At 38.3% G+C, this 12,275-nt stretch overlaps 1 protein-coding gene and 1 pseudogene across 2 annotated transcripts in view; one reads left to right on the forward strand and one right to left on the reverse strand.

Moving 5' to 3' along the window:
* The window catches only part of LOC306664320 (uncharacterized protein), a 241,121-nt gene that overhangs the window by 96,975 nt on the left and 131,871 nt on the right, over positions 1 to 12,275 (reverse strand). The gene's annotated exons all lie outside the window — the stretch shown is intronic.
* LOC306663822 (centrin-2-like) lies at positions 9,015 to 10,092 on the forward strand (annotated as a pseudogene). Its single transcript has one exon. The product of its transcript is annotated as a centrin-2-like (transcript).

Below are 12,275 nucleotides of genomic sequence, written 5' to 3' on the forward strand. Positions count from 1 at the left end.
TCTTCAAGTAAGGTGAGATTTTTCTAATAAGCACCTCAAAAATCTTCCAGACTTACTAGTTACCCAATTCCAAAACTGATTCCACATTTTCAGGTATTTATTGCAATAAAACTCTATTTAATGGAACCAAAATCTATTCAAATTTGCTAAGACTTACATTACAAAATAACCACAGAATGGGTGGCATAAACAACAGAATTTATTTCCTTGCATTTCCAGTGACTAGAAGTCCAAGATCAGGGTATTGACAGCATTGGTTTCTTCAAAAGTCTCTCTCGTTGGCTTGTAGAGGACGTGTTCTCCTAGTATCTTCACATGATATTCTTTACATATGTGTGTGTGTGTGTGTGTGTGTGTGTGTGTGTGTGTGTGTCTGAATCTCCTCTTCTTTTAAGGACACCAGTTATTTTGAATTATTATCTACTCTAATGACCTTGTTTTGACTTAATTACCTCTTTGAAGACCCCCCTCTCCAAATATAGTCACATTCTGAGTTTCTAGAGATCAGGACTTCACAATATGAATTGGCAGGGGGACAATTCAGTCCAAAAACACCATATCAACAGAATAAAAATCAAAGACCACTTGATCATTTCAATAGATGCAGAAAAAGCATTTGGAATCTCCAACACCATTTCATAGCAAAAAAGTTCTACAAACTATCAACAAGAGAATTTCCTTATTCTGATAAGGGCATTTATTTAAAACCCATGGGTAAGAGCATGATTACAGGTTAAAAAAACTGCTTTCACCCTATCCTCTCAGGGTTGTAAGCCTTCACCACCTCTACTCAACATTCTGCTAAAGGTTCTAGTCAGAGCAATTGGGCAATAAAATGAAATCAAAACATTCAGATTGAAAGGAAGATTAAAACTACTTGGAGATTAATAGTCCTGCATATAGAAAATCCTAAAGAATACACTAAAAACTACTAAAACTAATAAATGATCTCAGTAAGAATACAAAATCAATAAATAAAAATTAATCATATTACCTGTACTTGCAATTAAAAAATCAAAAGTGAAATAAAAAGAAATTCTATTTAAAATACCATGAAAAAGAATAAAACATTAAAAAACAGATTTTAACAACAAAAGCATAAAACATACTCTCTGAAAACTACAAAAATCATTGAAATAAATAAATGGAAAAAATGTTTCCATGGGATGGAAAAAACCTTCCATGTTCATGGATCAGAACACTTATTACTGTTAAGATGGCAATACTTCACTCATACATTGCTGGTGGGGCTGCAAATTAGTACAACCATCTGGAAAGAAGTATGGAGATTCCTTAGAAAACTTGGAATGGAACCACCATTTGACTCAGCTATCCTACTCCTCAGTTTATACCAAAAGGACTTAAAATCAGCATACTACAGTGATGCAGTAACATCAATGTTTACCAGCTCAATTCACAATAGCTAAACTGTGGAACCAACCTAGGTGCCATTCAATAGATGAATGGATAAAGAAAATGTGGTACATATACACAATGGAATATTATTCAGCCTTAAAGAAGAATGAAATCATGGCATTTGTAGGTAAATGGATGGAGTTGGAGAATATCATGCTAAGCAAAATAAGCCAATCTAAAAAAATCAAAGGCCAAAGGTTTTCTCTGATGTGTGGATGCTGATCCATAATGGGGGGGGGCGGGGTCAAGGGATCACCAGCTGCTGCTGTTGCCTAGAAGTCCACTGTCACAGAACCTGCAGATTTGGTTACACATGGCTACGGCCAATTTGAAACAACAGCCAGGATCTGTAGAACCCCTGGCCAGACTGACCAAGCCCCGTCTCCAGAACCCCTCAGCCCAACGAACCACACCCCACCTCCAGGACCCCCATCGACCTTGACCACACCCCCAGCTGCAGCTCCCCATTCGCCAACACATTTAGAAGCCAGAGTGGCCATCTTGGATTATCCTGGAAGAAGTAGCTCCCATCTTTAGGTGTGGCAAATCCCATCCTGAGATGCCTGCTAGAGAATGCAATCTCATCCTCAGGTACCTCTCATGCATCAGGCTACTGAAGATTGGAAGGTTTGAATACTATATGATGTTGGGGGCTGTGCCATGTGGGCTGCACCAGGATGGCACCTGGTGGTCAGCCAGAGGTTGTTTGGATCACATCAGCAGTGAGGAGGTTAATTAACATAAGCACACCCAGGTGATTTATCATTGGCCGTATTCAAGTGAGTCCACACACACAACGTGTGCACATGTGTTCCCGAGTGCTCCTGCTTGTGCCTGCTCATTTTAACCTTTGCTGTGATAGGGCAGCTGGTTCTTCGCCTGATCTCAACTGATGTGGCCCCGCCCTCCACCTCCTGGAGGGAATATAAGCTGGCAGTAGGTAGAAGGAAAGAGAAGCAGCTATCAGTAAGAAGAAGAGGAGGAAGAAGTAGCTAGCAGAGAAAAAAAAGCAGCTAGCAGAGAGAAGCAGCAGCTAGCACAGAGAAGAAGCAGTAAGCAGCAGGCAGTGGCAGAAGGCAGATCATAGAGCGGAGAACTGAGAACACACCTCTAGGTCGTAGATCACAGATAGATAGCACCTAGTTCACAGGATGCGGGACCTACCTCTAAGAAGAAGCAGCAGAACTCTAAGAAGAATAAGATAAGCATAGCAAGCCTCTCTTTCTCTAAAACTTCCTCTATAAGCAAGGCCTATCTTTCTCTCAAAGCCTCTCTTTCTCTAAAATCAAGCAAGCCTCTTTTTTCCTCTATAAGCTAGAGAATAAGCAAACAAGCAAGGAAGCAGCACAGGAATAGAAGTAGTTTATTTCCAGTCCACCTCCAATTAATACCCATGCAATTGCTGCCGCGGGCGGCACAATATGACTGTTATAGTGTAAATTTTTTTTTCCTCTCCTTTTTGAAAATTTTTAAGTTTTTATTTCTTTACTTTTGCTCTATTTTCCTTTTGTGTACCTGTTTCCTCAGGGTCTCTTTCTCCCTTTTCTCATGCTAACAACAAACTTCTTTTGATCACACTTTCACACTTTCTATGATCTAGAACTTCTTTATACTCTTTTCTTATCCCATTAACAGTTACATCCTACACCCCCTCCATATTCTTTGTCCTCCATTAGAAACTGCAGACCTTATTGCAAATCTGTTTGTTATACTGCAGATAATAACTGAACTCATTCTGTTTATTATGACAATATTGTTAATGTCTTCATAGGGGCTATTTGGTTTAGGGCTGCAAATTGTATTGGATACTGCTAATATTGATCTCCCCCTTAAAGAAGAGGTTTTGGAAATGTATAGGGTCACTATAAGCATATAGACAGGGGGAAACTGCAATACCCCAGATCTGCACTGCTAGAGGGGAAGATATGTGAACAGCATGAAAAAACAAGAGAAGAAAATAATCCAAACAAAACTAGATTCTATATTAATAGAATCCAGTGACAGCATGATAGAAGAAATGTCAGAAAATACAGAATTTCAGAATATACATAATTAAAATAATTCTCAAAACAAAGAATGAGATAAGAGAGCAAATACAGGCAATGAATGATCACTCCGATAAGCAGTTGAAAGAGCAACTGCAGGAAGCGAAAGATCATTTCAACAAAGAGATAGAGATTCTGAAAAAAAAACAAACAAACAAACAAAAATCCTTGAAATGAAGGAAAAAATAAACCAAATAAAAAACTCAATGGAGAGCATCACCAACAGACTAGATCACTTGGAAAACAGAACCTCAGACAATGAAGACAAAATATTTAATCTTGAATATAAAGTCGCCCAAACAGAGAAGATGGTAAGAAATCATGAAAAAAAAAAAACCTCCAAGAACTATAGGACATCATGAAAACACCAAATTTAAGAATTATTGGGATTGAGGAAGACACAGAGATACAAACCAAAGGAATGAACAACCTATTCAATGAAATAATATCAGAAAATTTCCCAAACCTGAAGAATGAAATGGAAAATCAAATACAAGAGGCTTACAGAACACCAAATGCACAGAACCACAAATCCACACCAAGGCACATTATAATGAAAATTGCTTACATACAAAATAAAGATAGGATTTTGAAGGCCATGAGAGAAAAGCATCCGATTACATATAGGGAGAAACGAATTTGGATATTGGCAGATTTCGCAGCCCAGAACCTAAGAGTTAGAAGGGCCTGGAGCAACATATTTCAAGCTCTGAAAGAACATGGTTGCCAACCAAGAGTCCTATACTCAGCAAAACTAACCTTCAGATTTGAAGATGAAATAAAATCCTTCCATGAAAAACAAAAGTTAAAAGGATTTACAAATAGAAAGCCTGCACTACACAATAGTCTCAGCAAAATATTCCATGAGGAGGAAATGAAAAGCAACAATGGAGGTCAGCAAAGGGAGGAACTACCTTAAAGGAAAAACCAAAGGAGAAACCAAGTCAAGTTAAAAACCAAAAATAAGCCAAATGACTGGGAATACAAATCATTTCTCAATAATAACCCTGAATGTTAATGGCCTAAATTCATCAATCAAAAGACATAGACTGGCAGATTGGATTAAAAAGAAAGACCCAACAATATACTGCCTTCAAGAGACTCATCTCATAGAAAATGACATCCACAGACTAAAGGTAAAAGTATAGGGAAAAACCTACCACACACGCGGACTCAGTAAAAAAGTGGGGGTTTCCATCCTTATATCAGATAAAGTGCACTTTAAGCCACAGTTAGGCAGAAGGGATAAAGAAGGAAATTTCATACTGCTTAAGGGAACCATAAATCAGGAAGACATAACGATAGTAAATATTTATGCCCCAAACAATGGTGCATCCATGTTCATTGAACAAATCCTTCTTAATTCCAGGAATTGAATAGACCACAACACAATAATTCTGGGTGATTTTAACAAACTGCTGTCACCACTGCATAGATTTTCCAAACAAAAATGAAACAAAGAAACCATAGAACTCAATAACACAATCAGTAACTTAGACTTAACAGACATATATGGAATATTCCATCCATCAACGAGCGAATACACTTTCTTCTCAGAAGCACATGGAACCCTCTCTAAAATAGACTATATGTTATGCCACAAAGCAACCCTTAGAAAATGCAAAAAAAAAAAAAAAAAAAATAGAAATACTACCTTGTGTTCTATCAGATCATAATGGAATGAAATTAGAAATCAAGGGATTCAAGCAGAGGATATCTGTTTATCCATGAGGCAGTTTTGCTGCTTATCGATCTCCTGCTCTTTACCCCATTTGTCTGCTGTGATCACCTGCAATCTGCCAGCATATCGATGCCTTTTTTGAGAGCAGATTGCTCACTGTCAGGTGTCTATCATCCGCCATTTGCCTGCCTCTAGCCTGTCCATCGCCTGCCTTACCCCTATGCACCACCCAATGCTCAAGGTTCACCTCCCTATCGTCCGACAGCTGCCAGCAGACTGACCGCAGACCACCAGTGGAGAACCAGCTGCCTGCTGTCGCCTGCAAGTTCACTGTTACAGTACCTGCAGGTTTGATTACACGTGGCTGCCGCCATTTTGAGACAACAGCCAGGCCCCTGGCTGGACTGACTGAGCCCCATCTCCAGGATCCCTCAGCCTGACTGATCACTCCCTGCCTCTGGGGCCCTCACATCAACTGACTGCTCCCTGCCGCCAGGACCCTCAGACCAACTGACTGTGCCCTATCACCGGGAACTCAGACCGACTGCACTCAGCCTCCAGGATCCCACAGCCACACCAAACACACCCGACCTCCAGGACCCCTGCCAGACCAACTGCATCCTGTCTCCAGGACCTCCAGCTGACCATGTCCAACCCTGAGCTGCAGCTCCCCATTTGCCAACACATTTGGAAGCCAGAGCAGCCATCTTGGATAATCCTGGAAGCCGTAGCTCCAATCTTCGGGTGGGGCAAATTCCATCCTGAGACACCTGCTGGAGGCTTGAAGCTCATTGTCAGGTACCTCTCATACATCAGGCTACTGAACACTGGGAGGTTTCATTAGTATATGAGTGTTATACAGTAGATTTTCTTTTTTCTCCTTTTAAAAAAATATTTAAGTTTTTATTTCTTTACCTTTCTTGCTTTCTTTTCCTTTTGTTTACCTGTTCCCTCAGAGTCTCTTTCTCCCTTATTTGCATGCTAACATCTGATTTCTTTTGATTACACTGTCACCCTTTCTATTTTCTAGAACTTCTGTATATTCTTTTCTTATCCCATTGACAGCCATATTCTACATCCCTCTGCATCCTCTTTGTCCTCCATTAGAAACTGCAGTCCTTATTGCAAACCTGTTTGTTTTACCGAAGATAACTTTTGAACTCATTTTGTTTATTATGACAATTTTGTTATTGTCCCCATAGGGGCTATTTGGTCTAGGATTGCATAGTGTTTGATTTGGGCACTGCTAATATTGATCTCCCCTTAAAGAAAGGGTTTTGGAAGCCTATAGGGCCACTAAAAGCCTATAGGGGGAAATCTGCAATACCCCAGATCTGCACTGCTAGAGGGGAAGATACATGAACAACATGAAAAAACAAGGGAAGAAAATGATCCAAACAAATCTAGATTCTATAGTAATAGAATCCAATGACACTATGTTAGAAGAAATGTCAGAAAAGGACTTCAGATTATACATGATTAAGATGATTCGCAAAGCAAAGGATGAGATAAGAGAGCAAATGCAGGCAATGAATGATCATACCAATCAGCAGTTGAAAGAGCACCTGCAGGAAGCAAAAGATCATTTCAACAAAGAGATAGAGATTCTCAAAAAAAAAAAAAAAGAAAGAAAGAAAAAAAGAAAAAAAGAAAAGAAATCCTTGAAATGAAGGAGACAATAAACCAAATAAAAAACTCAATGGAAAGCATCACCAACAGACTAGACCACTTGGAAGACAGAACCTCAGACAATGAAGACAAAATATTTAATCTTGAATATAAAGTCGCCCAAACAGAGAAGATGGTAAGAAATCATGAACAGAATCTCCAAGAACTATGGGACATCATGAAAACACCAAATTTAAGAATTATTGGGATTGAGGAAGACACAGAGATACAAACCAAAGGAATGAACAACCTATTCAATGAAATAATATCAGAAAATTTCCCAAACCTGAAGAATGAAATGGAAAATCAAATACAAGAGGCTTACAGAACACCAAATGCACAGAATCATAACAGATCCACACCAAGGCACATTATAATGAAAATGCCTAACATTCAAAATAAAGATAGGATTTTGAAGGCCATGAGAGAAAAGCATCAGATTACATATAGGGAAAAACCAATATGGATAGCAGCAGACTCCTCAACCCAGAATCTAAAAGCTAGAAGGGCCTGGAACAACATATTTCAAGCTCTGAAAGAACATGGTTGCCAACCAAGAGTCCTTTACTCAACAAAACTAACCTTCAGATTTGAAGATGAAATAAAATCCTTCCATGATAAACAAAAGTTCAAAGAATTTACAAATACAAAGCCTGCACTACAGAATGTTCTCAGCAAAATATTCCATGAGGAGGAAATGAAAAACAACAATGGAGGTCAGCAAAGGGAGGAACTACCTTAGAGAAAAACCACTCAAAGGAGAAACCAAGCCAACTTAAAAACCAAAAATAAGCCAAATGACTGGGAATACAAATCATTTCTCAATAATAACCCTGAATGTTAATGGCCTAAACTCCTCAATCAAAAGACATAGACTAGCAGAATGGATTAAAAAGAAAGACCCAACAATATGCTGCCTGCAAGAGACTCATCTCATAGAAAAAGACATCCACAGACTAAAGATGAAAGGATGGGAAAAAACCTACCATGCATATGGACTCAGTAAAAAAGTGGGGGTTTCCATCCTTATATCAGATAAAATGCACTTCAAGCCAAAGTTAGTCAGAAGGGATAAAGAAGGACATTTCATACTGCTTAGGGAACCATAAATCAGGAAGACATAACCATAGTAAATATTTATGCCCCAAACAATGGTGCATCCCTGTACATCAAGCAAATCCTTCTCAATTTCAAGAATCACATAGATCACAACACAATAATTCTGGGCGACTTTACGCACCACTGTCACCACTAGATAGATCTTCCAAACAAAATCCAACCAAAAAAACCATAGAACTCAATAACACAATCAATAACCTAGACTTAATAGACATAAATAGAATATTCCATCCCTCAACGAGTGAATACACTTTCTTCTCAGCAGCACATGGAACCTTTTCGAAAATAGACCATGTGTTATGCCACAAAGCAGCCCTTAGGAAAAGTCAAAAAAATAGAGATACTGCCTTGTGTTCTATCAGATCATAATGGACTGAGAGTAGAAATCAATGACAAAATAAAAAAAGGAAATTACTCCAACACTTAGAGACTAAATAATATGCTATTGAATGAAACATGGATAACAAAAAACATCAGGGAGGAGATTTAAAAATTCTTAGAGGTCAATGAGAATGATGATACAACATATCAAAATCTCTGGGACACTATGAAAGCGGTATTAAGAGGAAAATTCATTGCATGGAGTGCATTCCAGAAAAGAATGAAAAGTCAACAACTAAATGACCTAACATTACAGCTCAAAGCCCTAGAAAAAGAAGAACAGAATAACAGCAAAAATAGTAGAAGACAGAAAATAATTAAAATCAGAGCTGAAATCAATGAAATTGAAACAAAAGAAACTATCCAAAAATTGACATAACAAAAAGTTGGTTCTTTGAGAAAGTAAACAAAATTGATAAACCCTTAGCCACACTAACAAAGAGAAGGAGAGAGAAGACTCAAATTACTAAAATACATGATGCAGAAGGAAATATCACGACAGACACCACTGAGATGCAGAACATAATGAGAAGCTACTTTGAAAATCTGTATTCCAACAAAATAGAAACTACCAAAGACATTGACAAATTTCTAGAGACATATGCTCCTCCCAAACTGAACCAGGAGGACATACACGATTTAAACAGATCAATATCAAGCAATGAAATAGAAGAAGCCATTAAAAATCTACCATCCAGAATCTGTGTGTACGCTGTTGCCTTAACAACCAGCAGCGGAGTCCATTTGCAATGGCCTTCACTTTTAAGAAGGCAAACATGGCATCAAGTGCCCAGCGTAAATAGATGAGTCCTAAGCCAGAGCTTACTGAAGAGCAGAAGCAGGAAATCTGGGAAGCTTTTGATCTCTTGGATGCTGATGGAACTGGGACCATAGATGTTAAGGAACTAAAGGTGGCAATGAGGGCCCTGGGCTTTGAACCTAAGAAAGAAGAAATCAAGAAAATGATAAGTGAAATTGACAAAGAAGGGACAGGAAAAATGAATTTTAGTGACTTTTTGACTGTGATGACTCAGAAAATGTCTGAGAAAAATACAAAAGAAGAAATTCTGAAAGCTTCAAGCTCTTCAATGATGATGAAACTGGAAAGATTTCATTCAAAAATCTGAAGCATGTGGCCAAAGAGTTGGGCGAGAACCTGACTGATGAGGAGCTGCAGGAAATGATTGATGAAGCTGATCGAGATGGAGACAGAGAGGTCAATGAGCAGGAGTTCCTGCACATCATGAAAAAGACCAGTCTCTATTAAGACCAGTGTCTTCTCTTCTATTGCAAGCACACGTGACTAGATTTAGTGCCTGCCATTGTGTGAAATCTGGCTTTTGAGAACACGACCCCCCCCCCCCACTACCCTGTATAACTTTCCTCATGACCTTGAGTCTATTTTAGATTTTTGGAAGAGTTCTTTGATATTAAAGTTCTTTGGAAAATGACCTACCAATTACTTTAATTCTGGAAAGCAGAATGAGAGCACATTAGAGTGGAGAAAAGGGGCTTCAAATTCGACTACCTGCCACTTTGCCTTGCATTGCTTCACTGTTGTGCATTTCCACAAAGATACAAACACAAAACAACCTCTTAGACAAGCACATGTTGTCCTTCTGTCACCACAAGCAGTGGTCATTCTTCAGAGTTTCTGATTGTTAGTTGACACTTGTGTGTGGTTCTCTCTTTTATAAAACCCAGTGAACTCTTTCTCTGGCATTTGTATGTCTGTTAATGATATTTATTTTGTCTGAAAAATAAAACCTTTCTTAATTTGAAAAAAAAAATCTACCATCCAAGAAAAGCCCAGGACCAGACGGATTCTCAGCCGAGTTCTACAAGACCTTCAAAGAAGAACTCATTCCAATACTTCTCAAAGTATTCCAGGAAATACAAAAGGAGGGTACCCTACTGAACTCATTCTATGAAGCTAATATCACCCTCATACCCAAACCAGGAAAAGACACATCAAGGAAAGAAAATTTTAGACCAATATCCTTGATGAATATAGATGCAAAGATCCTTAACAAAATATTGGCAAACGGTATCCAAAAACATATTAAGAAAATTGTGCACCACGATCAAGTGGGGTTCATTCCTGGAATGCAAGGATGGTTCAACATTCGTAAATCAATAAACATAATCCATCATGTCAATAGCCTTAAGGATAAGAATCATATGGTTATTTCAATTGATGCAGAAAAAGCATTTGACAAAATACAACACCCTTTCATGCTTAAAACACTAGAAAAAATAGGGATAGTAGGAACATACCTGAACATTGTGAAGGCTATTTATGCTAAGCCCATGGCCAACATCACTCTTAATGGAGAAAAACTGAAAGCATTCCCTTTAAAACCGGGAAAAAGACAGGGATGTCCTCTTTCCCCACTTCTATTCAACATTGTCCTCGAAACTCTAGCCAGAGCAATTTAGGCAGACTAAAGAAATTAAAGGGATACGAATAGGAAAAGAGGAACTTAAGCTGTCATTATTTGCTGATGACATGATTCTATATTTAGAGGATCCAAAAACCTCCTCCAGAAAACTTCTAGACCTCATCAATGAATTCAGCAAAATAGCATGCTATAAAATCAACACACATAAATCTACAGCATTTTTATATGCAAGCGACAAAACAGCTGAAAGGGAAATGAGGAAAACAACTCCATTTGCAATAGCCTCAAAAAAAATAAAATACTTGGGTATCAATCTCACAAAAGAGGTAAAAGATCTCTACAATGAAAACTACAAAACATTGAAGAAAGAAATGAGGAAGACCTTAGAAGATGGAAAGATCTTCCATGTTCTTAGATAGGCAGAATTAATATTGTCAAAATGGCCATACTACCAAAAGTGCTACACAGATTCAATGCAATTCCAATTAAATTCCCAATGGCGTACCTCACAGAAATAGAGCAAGCAATCATGAAATTCATCTGGAAGAATAAGAAACCCAGAGTAGCTAAAGCAATCCTTAACAGGAAGAATGAAACAGGGGGTATCGCAATACCAGAACTTCAACTATACTACAAAGCAATAGTAACAAAAACAGCATGGTATTGGTACCAAAACAGACAGGTAGATCAATGGTACAGAATAGAGGACAGCGACACAAACCCAAATAAGTACAATTTTCTCATACTAGACAAAGGGGCCAAAAATATGCAATGTAGAAAAGATAGCCTCTTCAACAAATGGTGCTGGGAAAACTGGAAATCCATATGCAACAGAATGAAACTAAACCCCTATCTCTCACCCTGCACAAAAATCAACTCACAATGGAACAAGGACCTTGAAATCAGACCAGAGACCCTGCATCTTAGAGAAGAAAAAGTAGGTCCAAATCTTCACCTTGTTGGCTTAGGATCAGACTTCCTTAACAGGACTCCCATAGCACAAGAAATAAAAGCAAGAATCAATAACTGGGATAGATTCAAACTAAATAGCTTTCTCTCAGCAAAGGAAACTATCAGCAATGCGAAGAGAGAGCCTACAGAGTGGGAGAATATCTTTGCCACTCATACTTCAGATAGAGCACTAATTTCCAGAATATATAAAGAACTCAAAAAACTCTACACCAAGAATATAAATAACCCAATCAACAAATGGGCTAAGGATATGAATAGATGCTTCACAGAAGAAGATGTACAAGCAATCAACAAACATATGAAAAAATGTTCACCATCTTTAGTAATAAGAGAAATGCAAATCAAAACCATGCTAAGATTCCATCTCACCCCAATTAGAATGGCGATTATCAAGAATACAAGCAACAATAGGTGTTGGAGAGGATGTGGGGGAAAAGGTACACTCATACATTGCTGGTGGGACTGCAAATTAGTGCAGCCACTCTGGAAAGCAGTGTGGAGATTCCTTAGAAAACTTGGAATGGACCTACCATTTGACCCAGCTATCCTACTCCTTGACCTATACTCAAAGGACTTTAAATCAGCACACTA

This window comes from Sciurus vulgaris (assembly GCF_902686455.1).
Source record: "Sciurus vulgaris genome assembly, chromosome: 6".
NCBI lineage: Eukaryota > Metazoa > Chordata > Mammalia > Rodentia > Sciuridae > Sciurus > Sciurus vulgaris.